This window comes from Kogia breviceps, chromosome 1 (genome assembly GCF_026419965.1).
Source record: "Kogia breviceps isolate mKogBre1 chromosome 1, mKogBre1 haplotype 1, whole genome shotgun sequence".
Classification (NCBI taxonomy): Eukaryota; Metazoa; Chordata; class Mammalia; order Artiodactyla; family Physeteridae; genus Kogia; species Kogia breviceps.
The window spans coordinates 149,004,147-149,031,887 of record NC_081310.1 but is presented as its reverse complement, the minus strand read 5'-3'; the positions used below and the strand labels follow the sequence as shown (position 1 = coordinate 149,031,887).

Here is a 27,741-nt window from a genome sequence, read left to right as displayed (position 1 = left end):
TCATGTTACCACCTATATACCCAGAAAATTCTCCTCGACCAAACACACTTATCCACGAGAACTTTTCTGGCAGGAATCATTTAGCCGAGGGGAGGTTTGACTCCTTTCGCAACTTAGAAACCTCCAACTTTTATGGCCCAGGTCCCTTCTGCCCCATGATGGGAAAAAGGTGGACCACCTAAGTCAGGCAAGATGGCGCCAGGCAAGAGGGAGAAGAGGTGGAACTATCTGAAGAATGTGCCCTTTATCTAAGCGGTCCCTTAGGCGGTTGCACTTTGCTCAGGGAGGTCAGCTATTACGCAGGGCCGGGTAGCAGTGCGCTGCTTAGGTACACGTGCTGCTGAAACAGCCTCTCAGACTAGACTGGTTACAGCCATTCTGACCAAATGCAACTTCACTGGACAGAGAAAGAAACCACACATGGGAGAACTGTGGGTGTAGGGGTCCAGTGGGAATGAGCTATTCAAATGATTGACCCTTTAAGGCAGATGAAAATTTCTCTGGGACAAAACAGGGCCAGTTGCAGGGAGAGAGGAGCCTGCACTAACCAGTGAAAAATGCTCCTTGGAGAAAAAGAAAGGCATCAGGTCCACGGGGGAAAAGACCTCTACTCCTCATCCCTCCCTTCACTTAGACCCCCTCCAGAATGCTCTTAGTCTTTGACTCAAACACTCTGTTAAATAAAGATGTCGATAGACAAATGATGAAGGGGCACAAGCAGGCAATTCAGAAATGAAGAAATACCAATGGTTAATATTTAAAAAAATGTTTAACTGCATGAATTAATAATAAAAAAAGATGCTAGAAAACATCGAAATGCCATACTATTTATTTACCCTACACTGCACCAGGCACTATGGGTCCATTCCAAAACCAGCCAATTTAATTCCCACAATGACCCTATAAAGTAGTATTGTTATGTCCATTATCTGAGGACAAAGCTGAGGCTCAGAGCAGTTGCCCAGTTACTGAGACCATCAGCGCCAAGATTCAAGTTCAGGTAACGTGCTGCTCTTAACCATGGTATGACACAGACTCTCTTACAAGTTAGAAAAAACAGATTTTTTTAAAGAAAGGTCCTCAATGGTGATAAGGGGACACACCCTCCCCAGAAAGTTGCAGCAGAGTCATGTCCATCTATTTTGCATATTTTAACATAATTGAAGAGCAAGTTCTAGAGTGGCTAAGAGTCTGGACTCCAAGTCAAGAAGGCCGGGCTAGAATCCCAGCTCTGCTAGTGACTGTGTAACCTTGCACAAATTATTTAACCTCTCTGTGACTTAGCTGCCTCACTGGTATAATAGGAATAGTAATACACCTTACACATCATGGATCTGTCAGGAGAATTAAATAAGATAACAATACATGTCAACAACTTAGAACAGAGGCTGGTATACAGTCTGTGTTCAATAAATAATAAATATATTAGCTAGTAACATAATGATATAAATTCAACTTTGAATTCAATTTTGTATTTAAAATTCTAATCACATAACATTTAGAAAATATACCTGCTTTATAATGATTACTATAAATGGCTGTGCAAGATTCCATGGACTTAGGCCTTATTTTCCAAACTCAATCCCTCCTAGAGGTCATTTCATCTCAAGTTTAACTCTCCCTGTAATGCTACTAGATCAGCCAGCCTGACACACAGGTCTCTGGGCAGGTCTCCAGGGAATACCCCAATTCCAGGTGCTGGAACCCAGCTACCACATATAACGATGAATGATTAAGAGCAAAGATTTCAAGGTAAGATAGACCAGGTTCAAATCCTGGCTGTGTGACCTTGAGCAAATTTCCTTATTCAAGAAGAGCCCAGCTCAGGACACGGTTGTGAGAACCGCATTAGATAAGGTACATTAAGTGCTTGTACCAAAGCTCAGTATGTAATGAACACTCAGTAAATGTTAGCTATGATTACTTCTTAAAACCCACAGTTTTTTAAGCAAGAAAAGGCTAGGGATTGCATTGATTTTATTTATCGCCCTATTCCTAACTGTTGGCATGGTAGAAATGCAACAAAAATGTGTTGAATTAATGAATAAATAAACGGATTAATAGATAGATCATAGAGACTGCCAGAGCTGAAAGGATTTTTTTAACAGCCTTATTTAGATATAATCTACATACCATACAATTTACCCATACAAATTGTACAATTCAATAGCTGTAATATACTCAGAGTTGTGCAAACGTTGCCACAACCTAATTTTTTAAATTGTGGTAAAATTTACATAACATAAAATTTACCAGTTTAACCATTGGTAAGTGTAGAATTCAGTGGTATTCACAGTGCTGTGTAACCATCATTACCATCTATACCCCAAACATTTTCATCATCTCCAACATAACTCTGTAACCTATAAAACAATAGCTCCCCATTCCCCTTTGCTCCCAGCCCTGGTAACATCTATTCTACTTTCTGTGTCTATAAACTTACCTATTCTAGGTACTTTCTATAAGTGGAATTAGGCAATATTTGTCCTCCTATGTCTGGCTTATTTCACTTAGCATGTTTTCAAGGTCCATCCAAGTTGTAGCATACCTCAAAATTTTCATTTCTTTTTACTGTTGAGTGATATTCCATCATATGTAAGTATCACATCTGGTTTATTCATTCATCTATCAATTGACAGTTGGGTTGCTTCCATCTTTTGGCTATTGCGAATAATGTTGCTGTGAACATTGTTGTACAAGTATCTGTTTGAATTCCTGCTTTCATTTATTTTGGATGTATACCTAGGAGTGAAATTGCTGGGTTATATGGTAATTTTATGTTCAACTTTTTTTAATATATAAATTTATTTACTTATTTATTTGGCTGCGTTGGGTCTTCGTTGCTACGCATGGGCTTTCTCTAGTTGCAGCAAGCAGGAGCTACTCTTCATTGCGGTGTGTGAGATTCTCATTGCAGTGGCTTCTCTCATTGTGGAGCACGGGCTCTAGGCACATGGGCTCCAATAGTTGTGGCATGCAGGCTCAGTAGTTGTGGCTTACGGGCTCTAGAGCACGGGCTCGGTAGTTGTGGCACATGGGCTTAGTTGCTCTGCGGGATGTGGGATCTTCCCAGACCAGGGCTCGAACCCATGTCCCATGCATTGGCAGGCAGATTCTTAACCACTGCACCACCAGGGAAGTCCCCTATGTTTAACTTTCTGAGGAACTGCCAAACTATTTCCAAGACAACTGCACCATTCTACATTCCCACCAGTAATACATGAAGATCCCAGTTTCTCCATAGCTTCACCAACATTTGTTTTTTTCTCATTAAAAAAAATCATTATAGACATCCTAGTAAGTATAGTAGGTGTGTAGTATTATCTCATTGTGGTTTTGTTTTGTATTTCCCTAATGACTAATGATTATTGAGCATCTTTTCACATGCTTGTTGACCATTTGTATATCTTCTTTGGAGAAATGTCTAAGTTCTTTGTCCATTTTTTAAAAAATTTTGTTTGGTTCTTATTTATCAGGATGAAAAAGTATCAGATATTTGTCTGTAAACATCATCCATCTAATGAGATCATCTAAATGATCCTAGTTTTAATTTCATACATGAGAAAATGGAGACAAAATAATTTCCCTAAAATCACTGTCACATTTTTTTATACATCAGGTTCTTATTAGTTATCTATTTTATACATATTAGTGTATATATGTCAATCCCAATCTCCCAATCCATTCCATCAACACCAACACCAACACCTCCTCCACCCCGCTTTCCCCCTTTGGTATCTACACATTTGTTCTCAACATCTGCGTCTCCATTTCTGCCTTGCAAATCGGTTCTTTGTCCATTTTTGAATTGGGTTGTTTGTTTTTGCTGTTGTTGAGTTGTCAGAGTTCTTTATATATTGTGGATATTAACCCATTATTAGATATGTGATTTGCAAATATTTTCTCCCATCCTGTAGTATGTCTTTTTGCTTTCTTGATAGTGTTCTTTGATGCACAAAGGTTATTTGATGAAGTCCAATTTATCTATTTTTGTTGTTGTTGCCTGTGCTTTGGTATCATATCCATGAAATATTTGCCAAATTCAGTGTCATGAAAACTTCAATGTTTTCTTCTAAGAGCTTTACAGCTTTAGCTTTTAAGTTTAGGACTTTGAACCATTTTGAGGTCATTTGGTTTAAGGTAAAGGCCAGCTTCATTCTTTTACATGTTGACTATTCCCAGAACCAGTTATTGAAAAGTCCACAATCAGATTTTAGAACATTTTCATCACCCTCAAAGGAAACTTCATACATGGGATTTCATTTTTATAAGGAATTAGGAACGTAATGAGTTATTGAGAATTAATAAACCTTGGCATTCATAAACAAAAATTAGTTTATTAGAGTTTACTGAGAATATTAACTCTCTGTTCTATAAAAAAGTGTGGCCTCCATCCACTGGTAAACAACACTGCAGAACTAGGGTGTAGTATGCATGCAGGTGAAGAGCTGGAATTCCCACAATTCTCAGGAAGGGTGCTTTGTTATTACTGCAAAAGACATTTGTCATGCTATTTTGGGTTACCCAACACCATGTGAACACCCTTCCTATGTCTGGGTTATTTCCTTCCTTAGGAGTTCCACCTCCTCAAGGTTGAAAACAGAATTTACAGTGCCAGACTCCTTTACAGCTAGGACCCAGTCATGGGACCTGAACTCAGCAAGCAGAGGCACCCAGGCCAGACCTCAGATTGGAAGAAAGTGCCCTGGAAAAGGAAGGGCTGCAGGCAAGTGATTCTGAGGAGGGTGGTGGAGTGACCTGACATCCTCTAATAAATTCCTCTTTTACGTAAGCTTGCTAGAATCGGTTCTATTGTTTGCAACTGTGACCCTTGACTGCTACGATGCAGCATCAGCATTGGCTTGGTTTTTAATTGCTCTATTCCATTAACTTACATTACTTGGAGAATTACTCTTTGGAGTTTCTGTTGATTGTTGTGTCCTGAGGATTTGCTGCATGACCATTTCGATTATTTTTTTCTTCCCCTTTATCTTTTGTTATTACCAAATTCTTTCTCACTGGAAAGTGGGAATCAGTGGGCTCGGTGGGCCACAAGGTCTTTTGCTTGGCTGAACCGGGCCACAGTCCAAAGGGCTTGGGAACCACAACTTGGAGTAAACCAAGGAATTCAGCCTCCCCTCCTCCCTCCTGGGTCAGTTCAGTGAAAGCATCTTAAGGGTAAGCACATACACACCCTCTGCTCTGGGGCACCCCTGCACCCAACCCTCTTTGGGCAGCCCCTGGTCCCAGCATCACGGTCCTGGTCAGAATCCAGCGGAAGCCTTCACAGGCTGCAGGTGCAGACACTTTAGGGCTTGCGTGGGCTGTGGCATCTGCCTTCTGGGTTGGGAGGAAGATTTTTCTTGGCGCAGCGAAGTCAGTTAAACCAAACCGAACCTGATAAGCCATCTCCAGACACCTGGGTGAAGCCAGTGATGTTTCCAGATTTTTCAGGCAAGTTGGAAAGCTTTTTATTATTATTTCACAAGGCCCCGCCTGGCCCTCTAGCAAGCACAGTCCAGAGAGGAGCGGGCATATGTGATGTGGGTCAGACAAGGATGGTGAGCACTCAGTCTCAGCAGCATGCAACTGAGGGAAGGTTGGGCATCTTTAGAGATGAACCAGAGAGAGGCAGTGAGAGAAGAAGGTCTCTAGAAACTTCTATCAACCTCAACTTTCCTTAGAGATAGGGTTCGTTGTCAGAGTACCACATGGCAATACAAAGGAAGGTCACACACTATTCTGGTTTGGGTTTCGTTTTGTTTTAATGTGAGTAAAGTCACTAAGAAAAGATGTTTCCAAAATTGACATCCCATGTTTGTATCACCCCACAGTGGTTGCAAACTGGTAGCAGAGGACAAGGCAGACTTTCATTAGGTAACTCCAATAAAAAAAAATAAAGATGCTCACATCTTTTCTTTCTTTTTTTATATTTTATGTTATTTTATTATTTAAGTATAGTTGATTAACAATGTTGTGTTAGTTTCACGTGTACAGCAAAGTGATTCAGTTATGTGTGTGTGTGTATTCTTTTTCAGATTCTTTTCCCTGCTCACATCTTTTCTTCCAGCCAGATTTTAGGGCTTTTTTTTTTTTTTCCAAGTTGAGGCCCCTCTTTCATGCTTTTGGGTATCCTTTAGAGCCCCAGCCCATGGCCTTGAAGGTGGCAAATGTTCAATCAGTCCTGCTGATTATCTACAGTTGGGAGCAGAGAAACATAACACAGGACTTTGGACCTCATCTTCACTTACTAATGGGGAAACTGCAGCTCAATGAGTTGCCCATACCATACAGCAGGGCCAAGGTCAGATTTTGCTTTCTAGACTCCTGCTTTCCTTTATAAATGTCATGCTGACGGCCCTGGTCTGCAGTAGGCACTGGAGGGCACCAAACTGATGGCTTCTTTGAAAACAATGTGGCTGGTGTCCCTAGTTTAAATGTGGGATAATGGCCTGATGTTGGTAAAGAGAGCCAGAGAACTGTTCACACTCCTATTGGTGACCTTTGCTTGCAGTTTCTGGCAACAGACAAAGTATGAGGCACAGCAATGGAAATAGTTGCCAATGGCAATTAAGCACATATTCTGTACTGAGTCCTTTACCCATCCTCACTCAGCCCTGGGATGGTCCTATCACGATTCCCCTGTAAATGAGGTAAAGATGGCCACCTTATGGTCCGGCCACAGCTCAGGGTTGTGTTCAAAGAAACAGCATTTAAGTAGAAAAAAAATGAACTGGAGGCAATCCAAAGCTTCACTGCAGTCTCTAGAGAAAACACAAAAGGGGAAGTGCATTCTTAGCACAAAGCAAAAGTCTTAAATTTTTCCTTTCCTATCTCTGCTATTCTCAGTATCTATTTCCAGCAAAGTAACTGTTCCAGAAGCAGCGTGCTCTGATCCCCAACATCCCTTATGCAATCCCTTCCGCCCGGATCTTCACTCCCTCACCTCTGGCATCTACGCACCCATCCTCTGCCATCTCTCTCTATCCTTGTCACAATCCCAATATTGGCTCCATTTGTCCAGAGCTTTCTCATCACTGGATGACCCCAGTTGGCTTATATAATAGTGGAGGGGTAACAGCCAAGCAAGCTATGCCAGAAATTTTCCTAGAAGGGAATTACTCGAAGGCTCTACGGACAAAGAAGTTTTGAATACTCATGTGTTTATGTTTTTAACTCCCTGTCACACCCATTTTTACAGATTAGAAAACTGAGGCAGCATCCTCATAACAGTGACCACTCATATTGTTATAATAATGATATCATTGTTAGCCAGACACTCTCCAATATTGTACAATGATAACGCTTAATTTCACAATGATCATATTGGGTAGGTACTATTATACCCTCTTCACAGATGATAGGCTCAGGGCACAGGCTATAGTCAGTTGCAGGATTGGAATTCAAATTGAGGTATGTCTCACTCCAGAGACCGACCTCTTAACTATGGTGTTCTCTGTCTCTCAGGTTCTAGTTCTGCAACTGTCTATGAAGTAGGTTGCCAGTGGAGTCAAAACAGAAAGAGAAGGAACAAGATAGAATTTAGCAAAGAAACTAATTTACTGTTAAATTCCATCACCAGCCGTGCTCATTAAATATCAGATGATTATCAACATATAAACAACATTTGGGAGGCATGCAATAGGACTATAAATAAGATAAATTTATTTGCAAATGAATAGACTAAGGAATGCAGTGGCTTTCTGATTAACTTAAAATTATTTAATCAATACAACACAATTACTTTTCAAATAATCTTTGAAAGTTCCAAGGCTGCTTGAGCTGTTTAATTGCTATTTAACCAGATAGCAGCAGTCAAGTCACACAGATGTCAATTTTAGAGAAAATGCTCTTTGCAGATCTATCGCTCTGTCAAATTTTCCATTAGAAAGATGTATTTTTCAGGCTTTTAGGTTACAAGTTAATTTCCTTTCTTTGTTGTTCAAAGGGGGCAGGGAGGGTGGTATGGCTGCTGCAGGGATCCATGGCTCCTTCCTCCTATAACTCAGGAGAGAGATGTACCTCCCTGCCAGTGGGGCAGTTTCCCCCAAAGCAGAGGGAGGCTGCTGCCAGTGACTCAGTGCAGGCCCCAAGTCCAGCCCAGATTTCCCTTAATGGCTCTGCATACATAAACCATGAGCAGCCTTGTGCGAAGACTTGAGCCAGAAGTTTGCCTGGATCCTACTCACATCCACTACATCTACACCGAGGAACCCACGAAGTGAAGGCAATAAATAAGAATGGAAGGAGCAATGGATACAAAAATCAGAATCTCTGGGGCAGGAATCAGTGTTTTAACGAGCCCTCCCGGTGATTTTTATGCGCTCTATAGTTTGAGAAGTCCTTTTCTAACTTACTTCAAAAAACACTTTAGAAACTCAGTTCAGTGCTTCTCAAATTGTATTATGCACACACGACGCCCAAAGATCTTGATAAAATGCAGATGCCGATTCAGTGGGTGTGGGGCCTGAGAATCTGCATTTCCAACAAGCTATCAGGAGATGCTGATGCTTTAGGTCCCAGCACCAAGAAGCCAGGCCTGTGATGGGCATCTGTCTGGTTGGGAAGGGTTGGGAAGGGGTCCAACAGACCTATAGGCACAATTCCTCACTCCGGTGCTTGCAAGCTGTGTGATCTTGGCCACATCACTCTACCTCGGAGCCAGTTTCCCCAGCTATGAAAGGGTATAAGAAAGAACCAAGCACTTTAGAGGCTGTTCTGATGGCGCCATGCCTGGACTTAACACAAAACTTGGCATGTAGAAAACACTCAAACAGAAGCCGTGGTTGCTGTTGTTTCTGAGGGAAGGATGAGACTAGTAAGTGCTCAATAGTTGTTCATTGTTTGGTTATTATTAATTGGAAGCTGCCATGTGGCAGGACAGGCCTGGTGCCAGGCAGTACAGTACCATTTCCTCCTCCCAGTGGCTCTGTGTGTGAGGCCAGGTATCATTTGTTCTGGTTTGCAGATTAGGAAGCCGAAGCCCAGAGAGCTTGAGTAACTTGGTGCAAGTCACAAAGATAGTGAAAGGCAGAGCTAGGGTTGAATCAACTCTTCCTGCTTAAGTTTCTAACTTGGCCCCAGACTGGGCCATGGTTCTGACCACATCTGCCTGCAAGGTCTGGGTGGGGGTAGGGTGGTGGCCTGATAACACAGGCCTCTGGGAGGTGATACAATGCAGGGCCAGGTCGTGGAGGTGGAGGACAGGCAGAGGCAGAGGCCTCAAGGCGGAGTCCCGAGCTGCAGAGGGCCATCGGGCCCCAGAGAAGGAGCAGGCTCAGGCTCCACAAGGATTTGGACACCCGGCAATCCCGAACTGAGCCTCAAAGGGACAAGGGCTGTCTCCCTCGTGCCCAGTACAGTGCTGACCCCTAGCAGTGCTCCTTGAAGACATAGCACTCACACGAATGAGTGATGGATATGCAAATTGATTAATATTTTGAAGGCAGCAACTGACTTGGAATTGGTGGACAGGATGTGTTGGAGTGGGAGAGAGATTTGCACTTCTGGACTTTTCCCCTTTAAAAAGGGAGCAGTTCAAAACCGAAGAACAACAGGAATATTTCCCTTGGAGCGCAGCCAGCGCACACAATGCCTCCTTTTCTTCCCAGGGCAGGAGCCGTTAGGGGCCCAGGCCCTAGGCGGGTGTGTGCAGCCTGGAGCCTGCCCGACATACTTACACACTTGTGCTCTGGAACACAGAGCCCCCTGCCTACCAAGCCCAACACAAAGGTCTCCTTCAGCGCAGCCCCTGCTAGGTATGGTGTCAGCGGCCGCTGCTTTTTGAAAGTCCCCCTCCAGGGCTACAGTGAGGCTCTTGTGGCGGTGTGTCCCCACTACTGTGTGGAAAGAGGAAACAGTGATGCTTTCTCAACCATCCAGTCTCCTTCGCAGGCCATGAGGCATGGAGTTAAACAGCTTAGCAGCTTGAGAGAAAGCAAGGGAGCTTCCTGTTCCAAGATCAGCCTCTATGGATGGTATTCAATCAGCCATTCATCAGAAACTATTGCTCAGGCTCAGGGCTAGGTTCTGTGGATTCATGGATGATGAAGACAGGGGATAAAGACCCTTTAAGGAACTCATGGTTCAAAACAGGAGGTGGAGACCTAAACAAGGACACATCGTGTCATAGGGGTGTGCAAAGGCATGATAGAAGACCACGAAAGCATCACAGTGTGGTATCTGAGCTGGGCTTTGAAGGATGAAGAGAAGTTCACAAGGCAGGCTGGGTAAAGCAGCCCTCTAGCCAAGAGATGAAAACAGGTACAGTGGGCTTGAGGAATGACCAGTGCACCAGGCTTAGCATGCAGGGTGGGGAGCCCAGGAGGGAGAAGGCAGGAGCTGGAAGTCAGCTCGTTTTATTCTATAGAGAGTAGGAAATCCACAAAGGTTCTTCAGCAGGAGAGGAACCAGATGAAGGCTGGGTTTTGGATACAGCTCTGGCTGCAATGAGGGAGTGTGTGTGTTCCTAGGGCCTGGCCCATTAGTCGACAGTAAATATTTACGGACTGATTTCGAGAGGGAAGAGAGAGTACCAAATCTGACGAGAAGTCTGGCCAGACAATGCTTTTCACAAACGGCTTCTTTTATGTATTTATTTTTTCTTTTAAAAGAACAGCAGTTTTTCTTCTCCTTTATTGAACCACCACAAATGGTTCAATAATCTGAGATTGCAGGCATAATTACATAATGTCTTATACTGCTAGCAGTTTCCTGAATGTTGGCTTGTTTTCCGGAATAATTTTGTCAGCTCCTTGACAGCTGGGGCAATGCCTCTTGTGCTCTGTCTGCATTGCCCACAGCGTCTATCACGTGCTGAGCGTACAATAGACCCCAGGTAAGCAGAACCATGAAACAGATTCATGGAGCATAAGAGCAGGACAGGCTCTTGCAGTTAACTTGTGCAACTCTATCATTTTACAGATGGGGAGCCTGAGACCCGAGAAAGGGAAACATATGTCCTGTTGGAAGATGTGTTCACATTCCTACTTCTAGGCTCTGGCATTTCATGGTGGGGACCTGGGTTCATTGAAGGTTTTCAAGTGCTAACACTGAGGGTCAAGGCACAGACTCTGAAATAAACCAGTGATGAGCCTGGGTAATAGCAGGGTAAATAGAACACCAACACGCAAACAATACAGGCACAGAAGGATGTGTTCATGTACATACACAATACGTATTCAATTCTACAAAGAGCATAGCCTGGTACAGGAACTGCTAGAGGCAAGAGAGCATAATAGGAGAGTGGGATTTGGAGAAAGGCAGGCTTGAGTCCAAATCCCAGCTCTGCAGCTTACCAGCATATGTTTAGCAAATTCCCTAAACTCTGCCAGCCCCAGTGTCCACGTACATAAAACAGAAAAAAAACACAACTTCTTTCTTACAGGGTTGAACAGATGAATTGGGAGGAAGTATAGCAAATGCTTACCATAGGGCCTATAGTGGGAATTGAAAAGTGATGAACTAGAGAGAAAGTAAGAAAAGGGCAGGACTTGGCAACCAACGGGATTCACTGATTATAACCTTTAGTTACTAAACACTTACAGCAAGTCCCCTACATACGAACAAGTTCCATTCCAAGAGCACGTTCGTTAAGTCCAATTTGTTCGTTAAGTCCAACAAAGTTAGCCTAGGGACCCAACTAACACAATTGGCTGTATAGTTCTGTACTGTAATAGGTTTATAATACTTTTCACAAAAATAATACATAAAAAACAAACAAACAAACAGAAAAGAAAACATTTTTAATTTTACAGTACAGTGCCTTGAAAAGTACAGTAGTACAGTATGACAGCTGGCATCCAGGGGCATGTCTGCACCTTTGAAAGTTTACAACTTGAAGGTTCGTATGTAGGGGACTTACTGTACTTTAGTTCAGGCACCGGATTTGGGAGGAGAAGGAAGTGTCCAAAACTGCAGGGTTTCAGACCTGGGTATCTAGAGAGTGGCGGGAACCACAGCAGAGTTAGGGAGGTCAGGAGGGAGAAGAGATTTGGGAGTAGGAGACTGGACTGTTAGGTCTCCTCGGGCACGAGTGTGCCTGCCTAGGGGTTCACCCACAGAGAGGGGTTTATCCTGTGAGGGTGGCCCAGCAGACAGTAGAAAAGGTGGGCCTGGGGCAGAGGAGCAGCCTGAAGATGAGAGTGTAGATTCTAGAGTCATCTGTATCAGTGTGATCGCTGCAGAGGTGAGGGGGGCAGCGAGGAGGTAGAGCGACGTTAGAGGAGTCTGGGGAAAGTCACAGTGGGAGCAGGGGGTGGGGAAGAAGAACGAGTGTGGCTCGCAGCCCAGAAATCCAAAGGAGGGTCAGTGGAGAAAACCAGTGAGCACAGTGTCAGTAGAGCAGGGGGAAGATGCCTGGAGTTGACAAGAGGATAGAGGCAACAGGTGGGGCTACTCTGCGATACTTCAGTGGAATTCAGGAGAGAGATGGGCAGCCGCTCAAGGGAGGGATAAGGTGAACTGCAAGGACAGGGAGCATGTTTGCAGGCCAAGGAGAGAAGCCAGGGGAGAGGAATGGACCGAGACACCAGAAAGAGAAGGGAACATAAGAGTCAACATTTACTCCAGGCTCTGTGTTAAAACATGTCACAAAACTGAATTTCACCTTCGCCACCACCATAGGCACTAGGCGATTTTAGGAGTCGTATTAGTCATATTTTGCAATGAAGAAACCAGGCACAGAGCAGTTAAACAACTTACCCAGGTTAGCAGTAGGTAGACCTGAGACTTGAAGGATTTGAAGCCAGAGCCACATGGCCAGTTTGAAGTAGAATGTTCCTGGAGGTGGGAAGGGAAGGTTTTTAAGGCTCTGGCCAGGGAGAGGAGAGCACAGATGAAGAGAAGCAGAGAGGTGGAGATGAGAGCATTCAAGCCACATGACCTCCACCTTCTCAGTAAGGGAGGAACTGCCCCCGTGCTGAGAACGAGGACATGTGGATGGATTTGAGAGCTCAAGGGAGCAGGTGAGGTTTGCAACAGTCAGCGAGGGGGATGAGAGACAACTGAGACAAATGTGAGGGTGACAAGTAGCAGCTGAGGTCAAAGGGCATGGATTTAAAATGAATCCAGGGGCTTTCCTGGTGGTGCAGTGGTTGAGAATCCGCCTGCCGATGCAGGGGACACGGGTTCATGTCCCGGTCTGGGAAGATCCCACATGCCGCAGAGTGGCTGGGCCCATGAGCCATGGCCACTGAGCCTGTGCGTCCGGAGCCTGTGCTCCACAATGGGAGAGGCCACAACAGTGAGAGGCCCACGTACCACAAAAGAAAAAAAAAAACAAAAAATAAAATAAAATAAAAAATAAAATGAATCCAGCAGTCCCAAGGCAGGATCAGAGAAAGGGCACAGTAAAGTTAAATCTAGGATTGGGGTTTACAGAAGTCAAAGGTGTTAAGAGGGAAGACGGGAGAGGGCAAGGGAGGACACAAATAGTGTGGGTGGTGGCACAGTGGGTGAGGGGAGTATTTTCAGCATCATGTCGCCCATGACAACAAGCACAAAGGTGAGGACAGGGCAAGTAGCCACGATGTGCTGTAACTGAGGTCTGCTGATGGGCTGTCCCACCCAAAGGCACCCTGATCACAAAGGGGCCCAGAAGCACCCCATTACCCACCCCCAAATAAGCCTTCTCGGTTTAACGGTGAATGAAGCCTCATAACTACATTGGCCAAAACCATCACCACAAACTATTCAACACATGTGGCTACTGAGCACTTGAAATGCAGCTAGTCTGAATTAAAATGTGCTATGAGTGTAAAATGTGCAATGGATTTCGAAGACTTAAGATGAGAAAACAAATGTAAAAATATCTCATTAATTTTTTTGGTATCGATTACATGTTAAAATAATGATATTTTGGATATACTGGGTTAAATAAAAATATATTATTAATGTCAGCTGTTTCCTTTTTATTCTATTTAATGTGCTGCTAGAATATTTTAAATGTGACTCGCATTATGTTTCTATTGAGAAGAGCTGGTCGTAAGGCTACTGTGATATTACACGTGGGCTAGATAAATGTATCCTGCCAGCATGCTCATTAAAGCAAATAAGGTTATCTGAATAGCTCTCTCAGCTATTCTCTGAGAGAATGCGAAACAAAACTGGTAAGTTTTGATTTGTTGGATGTGGAAATAGAGGGCCAGGGAGATGTGACCTGAATTAGGAAAGGGTTCCTCTGTGGGGTATGGAAGAGGATTTTACAGCATGCTACTAACTGAGGCAAAAAAGGGGCCGAACATTCAAAATGAGACCAAATGTTGGAAAAGCCCACAAACCTGCCAGTGACCACAAAGGCCAGCCTCCCTTTTGGTGTCCAGGCTCTGCACCAGGCCATTCTCAACCTCCCCAGCTCCCAGCTGCCCCCTCCACTGACCTTGGGGTGACCTCCAAACCCGTTCCTTTCGTCTGCTCTCACCAGTCTCTCCCAGCACCCTAAGCTCTACAACCTCATGCATTCCAAACAGTCTTCCCCACTGGCCAGAACGAGGGGTGCTCCTGTAGCCCTCCCTTTCAGGAGCTTCCTGCCAACAATTAGAAAAGGAGGCAACATGATACAGCATGACTAGCAGGGTTTGCGAGCCAAGAAATCCAGATCTGTCCAAGTTTTGCTGTGTGAGTTTGACTCCTATCACAGCTCCTCTGGGCCTCAGCTGCTTCGTCTGTCATACTATACGGACCTAAATCTATTGACTTGTTAGAGGGTTCAATGAGATATCGGAGTAAGAGGTCTTTGTTAAAGACGTGTTACACAAATGAAAGAGAATATGGTACTCTAGCACCAGAAGGGGAAGGAGAGAAGTGGAAAAGGGAAAGTCCATAGCAGGAGGGGATGCCATATGCGAAGACGAGGTATGAATCCCCCCTTGTACTAAGAGGGGCAGACTTCCCCCACTGGCAAGAGGGCGCCCCTGCGAAGGGCAGGCACAGGTCACAGCCTTTCTATCAGACATACCTTCCTGCTCACATACCTGACTTCAGGAATTTTCTTGCAGCTGAATAAATAAACGTGGGTCCGGAGAAAATGTCCTAAATAAAACCGAATGCATCTGTTAATGAACTGCTCGAGATTTTAGTGTTACTCAGCACTGAAAAGAGGGTTTTTAACTCCATTGAGAAAAGCTGTAATTTGCCCCAGATTCACCCTCACCCCCCCCAACCCCCTACCACTCCTCTCCCTACGGGGTGAAGGGTGGAGAATGAAGAATCCAAGGAGTGAAAGACATTTTCTCGATGGTATAATGGATTCTGATCACCCAATATCCAATAAGCTGTGCTGAGTACATTTGCATTCTATTTAACCTTAATTCTAACCTTTGAAGGAAGAATTATCCCCATTTTATAGAGGAGAGGACTTGGGCTAGCAAGAGCACCGGGAGGACTCAAAACTAGCTCTTTCTATCCCACAGTCTTTTTCATTGTACTCTCCTTACATAGGCCTAGAGGTGATGTAATGACCTGTAATATGTCCACGATAGAGGATTAGGAGAAAACCATAGCAGGACAGTATGCAAAACCTCATTTTTATTAAAAAAATTCTATCCAGATATATACGTGAGCATATACCTAGGTCTATGCAAGGATATAGCTATATCTCATTTAGGTATAGTGTCAAGTCTAGAACAATACACTCCAAACTCTCCCATATGCCCTAAACACCAATTCTTGACAGTTTGTGGAGTTTACTCCTTCATACATTCTTATATTATTCTGAATGTTTGCTACTAACTGGTATAATATTTTAAATAATTAATTAATTTAAAATGTCCCAGTTGGGTTTATTGAGCCTTTCAAACTATAAAGACCAGCCACTCACACATACGCACACACTCTGAAAAGTATTCAAAAAACAGAAGAACTTTTCTCCTTACCATTATTTTCCTTATCAATTAAAAAAAAAAAACACACACACAGGGCTTCCCTGGTGGCGCAGTGGTTGAGAGTCCGCCTGCCTATGCAGGGGACGCGGGTTCGTGCCCCGGTCCAGGAAGATCCCACATGCCGCGGAGCGGCTGGGCCCGTGAGCCATGGCCGCTGAGCCTGCGCGTCCGGAGCCTGTGCTCCGCAACGGGAGAGGCCACAATAGTGAGAGGCCCGCGTACGGCAAAAACAAACACACAAATTTCACCTTGTCCTTCAAGAGTCCAATTTTTTAAGCTTAAAAGTCAATAAAATAGGTAGCAAATGTCTTATAATGCAATAAATATTTTTATTAATAAAATACATAAAAAGGACAGGTGTTTGGTGTCCCTCCCCAGCAGACGGCAGGCGCCACGGCTGAGAGGAGTGGACACGATGACTCACCACAGGGCCCCGCCATCTTCATCTTTCCAGGTGTCCACTCCCACCCTTCACTTCTTAGAGTTTCCATCTCAAGCCATCACGCATCGAGCATCCCATTTTCTCCCCCTAACTGCTACTCCCCAGTTAAAATTTACCCAAGGAGTAGTAAAATTCATCCCCTAATCTAATAAAGGAACTACAATGTTAATGGCTTAGAATTTTCTTTCTGCTTCCTTGTAATGTATTAGCATTTTATTAGGAGCTTTCTGAACATACTGTATTAACTCGAGAGTGATTTGAACAGTGGAGAAGTCAAGCTAATTCACCAGTGGGAGATGCAACCTGTGACTATGGGCTACAGTGACGTCCTGAATGTCCACCACTCACCTTCCAGCCTGCTGTTGCCATGTGGGGATTAATTCAAGGCTAGTGTTGCCAGACCAGATTGTTTTCCAAAGAAGCCAGGAATGTGGATTTATGTAAAATCTGATCTTTTAATGTCGACTTAATTATTTTTTTTTAACACTGCGCAGGTCCAATAAACCCACGTGCGAACCAAATGTTGCCCATGCGCCCGCCAGTTAGGCATCGAAGTGGTCTCGGCCCACCTTTCCAGCCTCATCCCCAACTCCTCTGGCCCTGACAAATGCAACCACACCTCGCTTTGCCTTTGCTCACTGTACCAGCCCCTTAAGATGCCCTTTTCTGTCTTCTCTACCAGAGTCTTTCCCACCCTTCCAGGATCTTCTTAAATTGTGCCAACTCTTCCTAATCCTCCATATCAATCTCAGTATTGCCCACCCTCCAAAAGCTATAACCCGCCATCGTATTTCCGTTGACTCCAGCACTTTGCACATCTGCCTCCCACTGCCATTATTTCCACACGGTTAAATCTTTCCGGTAAAAAATAAAATACAATGGAGAAAAGGAAGGAAGGATTGTGTGTGTGTGTGTGTGACAGCTATGACTTTGGTCCTATTCTCATTTTACAGGAGAGATAACCAAACTCAGTGAATGAGTGATCATCTTGAGCTTTCTGTATATCCTCTAGCTGTGCATCTTCTGGACTTCTTCCATTCCCACCACCTAGGACCCTAACTCCTTCCTTCTCCATCTGGTAACTCCTACTCCACCCTCAAGATGCTTTACCTACCAACGTCTTACCCTTCTCTACACACCAATCAGGATGGGTCTCCCTCCCCCCAGTTCTGTGTTCCCATAGCACCCTGTAAGAACATCTGTCAGCACACTCATCAAACTATCCTGTCATTAGCTATCTGATTCTCGTCTCTGTGGAACTGAAAGCTCCTTATCTAGCCTGGAACCTGGCCCAGAGCAAGTGATCAGTCAGTATTTATTGGATGGCAGGAAGGAAGGGAGGGAAGGAATGATGCAGGGAAGGAGGAAAGAGGGAAAGAGAGAAAAAAGGCTAGTAACAGCCCACAGGCAATCAATGAACGTGAGGTATAATGAACTGCTGGCTCCAAGCCCCACTTCTGGGGTGAAATTGACGCTGGCCTTTTTGTGCTCCGCCCCAAAGCAGATGATTGGGAAGACTCCCATTGCACCCCCTTCTTCCCCACCCCCAGAGTGGGGCAGGCAGGTGGCAGGTTGCTGCTTGGCTTCGGGGTGCCAGGAACCAGCATTCACTTCCACTCTTTGTTTCTGGCCTCCAGCTCTAGGGAATGTGATTTTCTGCATCAGTCAGGCTCTGCGTTGGAAGGATAACTTCAGCTATGATGGATGATGGTGGGGTTGAGTCTTCCCCAGAGGCTGCCAGGAAAGCATACTGGAAAAGGCCAGCGCTCAGAGAAGGGCTGACAATTCTCATTGCCATGACAGATAAGGGAGAGGGGAGCGTCTTTTTTTCCGAGAACGCTGTAAGTAAGGCGCTGCTCTGGGGGTTGCTGGAAAACTCCTGTGCCCCCCACGCATTCACCCCTCCTCATTCACAGGCCAGGACGCTGGGCCAAGCTGTTTCTGCTCCTGGACTGTCTCCCTGGTACAAGCCAAAGAGAATCATCCTGCTCTCAGGAGACACTGCAGAGAATCTAGCCTGGGTTGATGGTCTCAGAAGCCCAAGTGCCCTCTCAAAGGAGCAGTTTGCAACACCCAGTGACACCCACTATGAGATCAGAGGGGTAAGGAAAACTCTGGTCTCCTCACCACTCCTCAACCAAAGTCAAGCTAGGGAGGGAGGCCAAGGATACCATTCCTACAGGGAATTCAGAACCTCAGAGAACTCACCTAGAAGGCAAACGATCTGGGGAAAGGTCACAGGGTCCAACCTCTCCCAGGGCTGGGGCAGGATTCCCAGGTCCCCTCCCACCCAGACTCTACATCCAAGCAGCTGGGGCAGAGAAAGCAGGGTTCCCCTCATTTCCCCTTCCCCACCCCCCTCGTCCCCCATCTCCTCCCTGGGACCCACCCAGAACCTCCCCCCAACTCCCCAAGGGCTTTCGATCCCCACCTCCAGGTTAACTCAGAATAGCAGGCTCTCTGTGAGAGCCTTGGGCAGGCCTGGCATCCACAGTCAGCACTTTAGGCTCAGTAAATCCTCAATAAACCAATAAGGTAGGATCTTTTACCCTATTTTAAAAGTAAGAAAATGAAGGTCAAAGCCGTCTTATAATTAGAAAGGAAAAAAAAAAAATCTTAAAACAAAAGGAGACGACATTAAAACAAAATACTTTAAAAAACAAACTAATAAGACCCAGAACTTCAGCTAGAGAACTGACCAAATAATCCTACAGCTTTAAAAAGAAAAAAAAGCTAATTTTATTGACTACTTATTATGTGTTTAGCGCTTCATGTGCACTATCTCATTTCATCCTCAGGGTAACCCCATAATGCAGTCTCTTTATTTTATTATCTCCATTTTACAGATAAGAAACTGAGGGCCAGGGAGGTGGTGTGACTTAACCAAAGCCCAGACATTCTTCTCTTCCAAGCGGCCACAGTACTGGGGTAACAGGTTACCCTGTGGAGTAACATATTTGCATTTTAACAATAGCTCTCTGGAGAAGACAAAGTAATACAAAGGAATGAAATGACTAATGCCAGGAATTTCAGGCCTCGGCTCTGCCTGTGGGCAGAGTTCTTAGGGCAAGAGCCTCTGGCACCACGGGGCAACACCCGAAGGTGGCCACCCACGGGCCCGGCTAACACAGGGCTCCATTCAGCAGCTGGCAAAGCCCAGGGCATGGGGTTAGAATGAGAGAGAAGACTGGGTCAGAAGGCTAGCCCCGAGGCAGGCGCAAGAGGGGAGCAAGTGAGCAAGTGAAGAAGCATGTGATTCCAGGTGCCCCATGCATGTCCCCTCCTGCAAAAATATCAGCCTGCTTACCAGCGTGGAAGAGGCACTCCCAGCATTAGTGTCAGGACCAGGCAGCGTGCTGCTGCAAGAGGCCTGGGTTCTCATTCCAGCTCAGTTATGTACTCCCAGGCCACCAGGACCTGCCACCTGTCCTCAGTATACTCATCTGTGAGACTGGAGTAGGCGCCGGTATCTAGGTAACCAGTGAGGTTTCCTAGAGACAAACTCTAGGTGATGGGACCCAGAATGGGTGCCACGGATGGGCAAATGGGGGCCTGAAAAGACACTGTTCATTGGCTTTTATCAAGGCTCTACTGAAAAGCACTCCACGCCAGATGCTGCACCAAGCACGGGGATGAGGACGGGAGCTCATACCCAGGAGGGGACAGCCTCCCAAGTAACGCTCATGAATCCTCCGCTAAGAGGAGTGATGCTTGCTGCCCACAGGCCAGGTTTGCGGGGGGTTCAGGGAAGCCCTCCCAGAGCAGCCCGTGTGTGAAGAAGATGGGGACGATGACCCTCTGTAAGCAGAGAGTAGAGGCACTTATCCAAAACAAAGCACTAGAGAGAGGACATGCAAATTTAGGAAGGGCGCATCATTACCTCTGGAGGTAATGAGGCTGGGCATGGTCAGAGCCAGGTGACAGAGCCGGCGTTAGGACCCCATCAGCTTTCGCTCTTAATTTTTATCCTGTCCTCACTCCTGCAGCATGTGTGCCTGTGAGTGGATTCAGGGTGGAGAGGGGAAGGAAGGAGGTGTGAGAACAGGCAAAAGGCTGGAGAGAAGGATGGGGAAGACAGGAATGGATAGTAAGCTGTCTCTTACCAAAACAAACTGGCAGCCATAGTTTTTCTAGACAGACTCTCCTGTGGTTGCCTATCGTGGTTTTTAAGAGCACAGGGTTCTGGGATCAGGCAGATCTGGGCTGAGCCCCTGGCTGCACCACTTAATACCTCTGTGACCTAGAGCAAGTATTTAACCTCTTGGAGCCTCACTTTACTCACCAATACAATGGGAATGAGAGCAATGATCCCTTAGTGGGTGCTTGGTAAAGATTATATCACTGCTATATTTATTTATTTATTATTATTATTTTTTTAAATTTTATTTATTTATTTATGGCTGTGTTGGGTCTTCGTTTCTGTGCGTGGGCTTTCTCCAGTTGCGGCAAGCGCGGGCCACTCTTCATCGCGGTGCGCGGGCCTCTCACTATCGCGGCCTCTCTTGTTGCGGAGCACAGGCTCCAGACGCGCAGGCTCAGTAGTTGTGGCTCATGGGCCCAGTTGCTCCGCGGCATGTGGGATCCTCCCAGACCAGGGCTCGAACCCGTGTCTCCTGCATTGGCAGGCAGACTCTCAACCACTGCGCCACCAGGGAAGCCCACTGCTATATTTAAAGGGCTTGGCACATGGTAAGAATTCAATAAAAGATAGCAAAAAACCAACCACTATTCTAATGTTGCTCCGGGTGGGCTCTCGTCTCTCCAGGCATCCTCCTCAAAATTAACATCTGGCCAGTTCCCCCACATCCTCACTGACTCCCTCCCTCCCCCATTCAGCCTCCTTTGCATTCCCGCCATTTCAGAACCCACTTCAAAGCTATTTTTCCCAGTGGTTCTCTTCCCTCCTAGGATTCTAGCTTGCATTTGATCAAGTGATCAAGTGATCATCACATAATCTACACAAGCACCTTAACCTCTCAAGAACATAACCGCCCATTCTGTGGCTGTCTCGATGGACTGGTTCGCATGGGATTGGCAATCAACGCAGAAGCTGATGGGTTTGCAGGCTGATAGGAGTTACCGAACCAGTTGCCCATGTGTGCCCGCAATTTGTAAATTTACTTCTCGATATGTATTAAAACCTTCTACCCAAACTACAAATTATGTGCTTTTGCAAATTTGCCAAACTATTAAATGAAATTTACCACTGCTCAAGAATGTCTTGCACTAATTGGACAGAGATAGATAGGTATATGAAAGATTAGGGTGAGGGACGGTGGGAAATTGGGAACTAAAGCTCACTGACTTTCTTGGGGTGTGGGGGGTCTTAACCCTTTTTGGGCCATGGACCTCTTTAGCAGACTGATTAAGCCTATGGACCCTTTCTCAGAACATTTTAAGGTATATAAAATAAAATACATAGCTTGACTACAAAGAAAACCAATTACATTGAAATATAATTATTAATTTTTTAAAATGAGTGTGTAATATAGTAGTATATGTTCCTTATTAATGTATTAAATAATAAGCTCTAGCAGCAGGTATAATAACTGCTGTAATTTCAAACCTGTGATGGGCATAAAACATGTTCCAGATATATGCAGCAACTGAAATTTGATATGAAAATATCTGTGATTTCTACTGGTGACAATGTCACAGATACTGCAAATACACTGCGGTGTGTTGCCTACATTCATAATCGAAGAAAATGCTAAATAAAGAAGTTATTGTTTTCCCCACCCAAGTTCACAGACTCCTCTGAATTCAACCTATAGGCCCCCTGGGGCTGTTAACCCCCAAGTTAAGAATCTCTGTTAGGGGCTTCCCTGGTGGCGCAGTGGTTGAGAGTCCGCCTGCCGATGCAGGGGACATGGGTTCGTGCCCGGGTCCGGGAGGATCCCACGTGCTGCGGAGCGGCTGGGCCCGTGGGCCATGGCCACTGAGCCTGCGCGTCTGGAGCCTGTGCTCCGCAACGGGAGGGACCGCAACAGGAGGGACCACAGCGGTGAGAGGCCTGCAAACCGCAAAAAAAAAAAAAAAAAAAAAAAAAAAAAAAAAAAAAAAGAATCTCTGTTAGATCCTTCATAACTCAGTAAGCATCTGTACTGAGCATATTCCTGAGTTCCAGCTCACTTTCATCTCTTTCTCAAGGAATCTCCACCCTCAGCCCTTCCTGTTCTGCACATATGACCCTCCTCTGGCCTCCCCTCCTATCTGATTGGCCAGAGTCCTGGAGAGAAAAGCTCCGCTTCTAAAGAACCAAGCTCAGACAACAGGATCCTCTCTGGAACTTGAACTCAGAGACAAAGGAGAGTGTGATAGTACAGTGAGGTGGCGGGGAAGGGGCGGGGTGGCGGGCACAGGTGCTGAGTTGAGCCAATGGTACTCAAAGTGCAGACCAGTGACCACTTGCACTGGTGGAGTAGCCTCGGACTCAGAACGCTCTCCCTGCCACCTCAAGGATGCCTGGCCTCCTTCCAGGCCTCTGCTTAGATATCAATACTGCATTTTATAGCTCCTAACTTGCTTCATTAGAACCAGCTGAAGGGAGTCTCTGTCTTCTGTATCAGAAGAACCCTAAGTCAGTATTACCAACAGCATGTACAGGTGAGGAAGCTGAAGTTCTTCAGTCAACGTGAATCACTTGCTCTGGCCCACAGGGCTAGTAATCCTTCTTTGAGGAAGAGAGGGGTGATGGCCTTTATTATTTATTTATTTAAAAATCATACAAATGATACATGAAAACTATCTCTTAAAAAACTTAACCATTACTAATGAAATGGCCCTATGCTACACACTTGGTATCGCACCTAAGAAGTGTAGACCATGATCATACTAGGCTCTACTCAGCCTCCATCCAACTTGACGTTCCTTGTCTTTTAAACCGTTCCCCAACTGTAGGATGGCTACATTTTTCAGGGCGGATGGGAGTGGGGTGGTAAGGACCAGCCGATGAACACAGCACTTGGAAACATTCAGCCCTGATGTCTGGTGCCCTGCTATGAAAATCAAAATAGATTTCACTGAGAGCCAGCATCTCTGGCTTCTGGGCAGAAACCAGGCTGTGGAGGAGAAGCAGCACCGAAGGCTAGAGCAAATTCATGGAGCAAATTCCTCCTAATGCCGTATTTCTCCCCCCATTGTCCCTCGACGTCAGAGCAACAAACATCTCCAGCCAATAAATTTTATTTACTTTGGAGAAAAAAATCAGAAGCGGGGAGGGAATCAGGATTTGTGTCTTCTTCCACAATGCCTGTATCCCCAGAAAGTTAAGTGAGGGGCGAGGCCCAGGCCCCAGAGCCCCGAAAAGACAGTGAAGTGTTCCTTTTGAAAACAGACTTCTTTCCCTTGGAGAAGGAAACTTCAGCCAGCTTCTTCAGACACCACCAGTCTATAACTGCCTGCATATCACATTAACCATCTACTTGAAATCTTAGGGCAGCATTTATCTTATCAGGGAAACTGCGACAAGCCTATTTTTATTGCGAGGGCCCCTCTTCTTTCCTTTAATCCTACTTTGAAATATTATCCATGTAGACTGGAAACTTCACAGAAAGGTCTATTAGAAGCCTCTTAGTCTAAACTCTGGGTCTGGAAGATTAGCATTCTGAAGCACAGAGAGGTTAGCGGTCCAGCTGTAAATCACACAGCTAGTTAGCAGTAGATCTAGGCTCCAATCCCGTGATGCTCTTGCTTCCAAGCCCGAACCTCTTCCCACATAGTCCACTACAGAATAGCACCAAGTGGCCAGCTGTCTGACCCCCAGAGACAGAGAGCTCTGTCAATCCCAATTTTATCATTTATTAGTTCCATATCCCCAGGCAAATCACTTAACCTCTCTGAGCCTCATTTTTGTCATCTATACGTCTGAGATTATGATTTTAACTATCTCTAGGATTACTGCACGCCTGAAATGTGCCAGGGTTTGACACACACGGACCCTATTATTATATTGTACTGCTCCTGCTGCACATACTGAAGTGAATGGATCTGTCATGTGAAATGTAATAACTGTAACCACACAGCTGCCCAGAGATAAGCAAGAAAAGATGGTTATCAAACCCATTTTACAGTTAGGAAAATTTATTCCCCCACAAAGATGACATAACTTGCGTGAGATCAGAGTTTTAAAACTGAGCACATTCTTAGCTGCCCTAACTGTCCTCCCTAGCACACCATCCGAGGAATGGGTTGACTTAGGAGCAAAGGTTACCTCTTTCCCCACCCTCCACAGAGCAGAACCGTCTATCACTGGCTCACACTCCATGACCTTTCCTTATAAACTGGAATCAGCACAGTGCCTGGCGCAAAGAAGAGGCACGATGCAGTTTTGATGAATGAGTGAATTACTGTATCGTTGAAGATCCTGATCTGCAGATAAGCTGGGCACCGCGTGGGCCCAGCTGCCTGAAGCACACGTCTCGTTGCAGAAAGCAGGAGGCAGGCACGCAAGAGCTCCAGGAGCAGCGAGCGAGAACCCCATTCTCTCCATGCCTTCCCATAGCCTGCTCTACGGGGAGGAAGACTTTGACAAGACCAAGAGCTAGGCCCCTGATCTCAAGGGTCCCATCCAGAGCGTTTCCAAACCTAGCCCACATGGCTCAATCCAGGGCCCAGAAGACAACTGTGAAGCACACATGACCCTCCTCCAGCTAAAACAGATGTAATAACATTGCAGGCAAGGGGCAGTGAACGGGCCAGGGAGATGGCCCATCTGTCTTCCTAATTGTCAACTCTGCCCATAACAAAATTTGTCTCCCTGTCACACCTTAGGCTGCTACTGAACTGAAGCAAAACCAAGATATCCATCTTCCAGCCACGAGCAGCAGCCTTCACAAAGTGCCAGGGACAAAAAGAGGCTGTTTGACTAAGAGAAGCAGAGAGAGCTGGAAGGAGCCCTGGCCTGAGAGTCAGGAGCTGGGGTAGGGTGAGGGTGTGTCTGTGTGTTACAGGGGTTACTTGGGCAGTTACTGCACCTCACTGGGCCTCTGTTTCCTATAAAATTAAAGTCCAAAGTTCTGAAAAGTGGGGGTCAATGGGGGAAGAGGAGGGCTGTGAATCATGTGACATTGTATGCAAAATATTTTAGGTTATATGCATTTGGAAGAGAGTATCCATAATTTTCATCAGAATCTCAAAGATATACGTAACACCACCCCCCCATAAAAAAGTTAAAAAATACTAGACTAGATGGTTTTCTAGTCTAGTAAGCATTTACTGAGCACCTTCTATGTCCTTCTCTGTGTTAGGTACATGATAGGAGAGTCCTGCCTTTACGAAGCTCAGGTGTATTTTATGCTCCCTGTGATAGAAGCCTGTCAGGGGAGCTTCGGAAACAAAGAAGAGGGAGCATTTGACTCTCTGGTCAGGAAAGGCCTTCGGGGTCGTGGGGGAACCTTAGGTTAAACGTTGATGTTGAAAGCTGAGTGCACATTCACTAGGTGAACAAGAAGGAAGCGTATTTTAGAGAAAGGGCAGCATGTGCAAAGGCAGCAAGTGTTCCAGGAACTTCCTGAAGTGCAATTGTGAGTAGAACATAGGAGATGCTCACTGGGGCCAGCGGGGGGAAGAAGCCAGAAATGAGGCTGGAAAGGCAAGCAGGGCTCAGATTAGGAAATGCCATGCAAGCCACCCTAAAAAATATTACATTGTAGGCAATGAGTTCATTCTAGTTTTAAAAGCCTAGGGTGAACCACCACACCCAGCATGAATCTTTCTGATTTCTGGCAGAAGCCTTGGTCAGTCGTGAACACAGTGGGCAACAGGGAACAACTGTTCCCTGCAAGTTCCATGAGGCCGGACAGTGCCAGTTTTGTTCATAGATGTATCCCACTCCCTTGCCTGGTGCCTGGCACAGAGCAAGCACTTGTTGATTGAATGAAAGTCTGGTGTGGACCCTGAGCCGTTCCCCATTCTCACTGCCCATTAACTTTCCCCATAACTCAACTCACATTATGGTCCAGTGAGGAGGAGGTTTGGACATGGGCAGGAGGGTTGCACTTGAAAAGGCAATATCAGAGTGAACTCTGCCTTTATTCCAAATGTAGCTCTGTGTTCTCCTGTGTCCTGTCTTGAAAGGCTCTAAGGGAACCCACATTTGGTTTACCCAGGCAAGTCCTTGGGAATCGTGTTCAAGATGCTTTCTCCCCAAGCCTCAACAGGATCACTGGCTACATCTGATCCTCCCCTGACCCTACTTGGTCAATAGGATTTTGCCCAGGTTTCACGAGGTCATCCTCAGAATGGAGGAGGAGCCTCCATCTCCTTCTTCTGGAAAATACCTCCTCCTGGCCCTCCAAGCCCAAACCCTAGGGCGCCTGGGAACCAAAACCACTGGTTCCTGCAGTCCTGGCAGATGCTCAGGGCAAGTGCAAATACAGACCCGGTGTAGAGGCCATGGGGCTAGACTTTCCAAATCCCATGCTAAGTAACTGGCCACTCTGCAGGGACAAAGTACTTGGGGTCAAAAGTTTGACCTTAAGGGAGAGATGACAGGGAGGGAATCTCACCAAGTGGCAGTGCATGCTCAGCAAAAGCGCCCTCGGCGGGGCGGCGGCCAGCACATCCGGCCCCCCTAGCGGCCCCCTTGCCTCCACCCAAGGTCGTGGTCCAAAAGGAGCGCTGGAAAGTTCAGCCAGGGGCCGAGGGGTACCCGAGTAGGAATCGGGGGGCGGCTTTTGCGGAAGAAGGGAGACTAGGAGCTCGACTCCTGGTAGTCCTGGGAGCCGGCGGCAGAGTGCCCCAGTCCCGCAAGCTGCATTGTGGACCGCAGCGCCGGGCTCGGAGGCTCTGGGCTCAGAGGCGCTGGGCGGGGGCTGCACCATCCGAGCCGCAAGGACAACGCGGCCTCCCCGCTCCCCAATATCCTCCGTCCCCAGCACTAGGGCGCGGGGAGCGGGTGGGGCGGAAGGCGAGTGGCGCCCGCCCTTGGGCAGCCCCCTACCCCGCGCGGGCTCGGACCCCGGTGGGGGGCGGGGGGCGCCAAGTCGGCCCAGGCTGCCGCGACCTCTGCTTTAGGGGAGCCGGGGATGCGGCGAGGGGAGGGGGCGAGGCGGGTGGCGGAGGCAGAGGAGAGGCGCCGAGCGCCGGGGCCAAGACTCGGGTCGCGCCGGGCCGGTGAGGGCAGGGCCGGTGTGGCGGAGCGCCTTACCTCGGCGAGCCGCGGGAGGCCGGCGGGGGGCGCCGGCTGTGCCTCGGACTTCGGGGCGCACGCAGCCTCCGGGTGCACCGTCCCCGTCCCGGGCGCGCTCCACCAGGCTGGCGCACCCTCGTCGTCCGGGGCGCGCACCGCCTCGGGCGCCCTCTCGCCGGCGGGCTCGGCCTGAGCCCGGGGCGCACACCCAGCGGGGCACACCCACCGCGGCCGCTGCGGGACTGGCCAGGCGCGGGTGGCCGAAGCTGCGCCCGGCGTAGCCGGCT

The 27,741-nt window shown here is 46.6% G+C and overlaps 1 protein-coding gene across 1 annotated transcript in view; it reads right to left on the bottom strand.

Moving 5' to 3' along the window:
- Positions 1 to 27,553, bottom strand: part of KANK4 (KN motif and ankyrin repeat domains 4) — a 68,786-nt gene extending 41,233 nt beyond the window's left edge. The window contains exon 1 of the mRNA XM_059064474.2: positions 27,473 to 27,553. The gene's annotated coding sequence lies outside the window, so the exon portion shown is untranslated. The remainder of the gene's footprint in view (positions 1 to 27,472) is intronic.
- Positions 27,554 to 27,741: the final 188 nt, after the last annotated feature.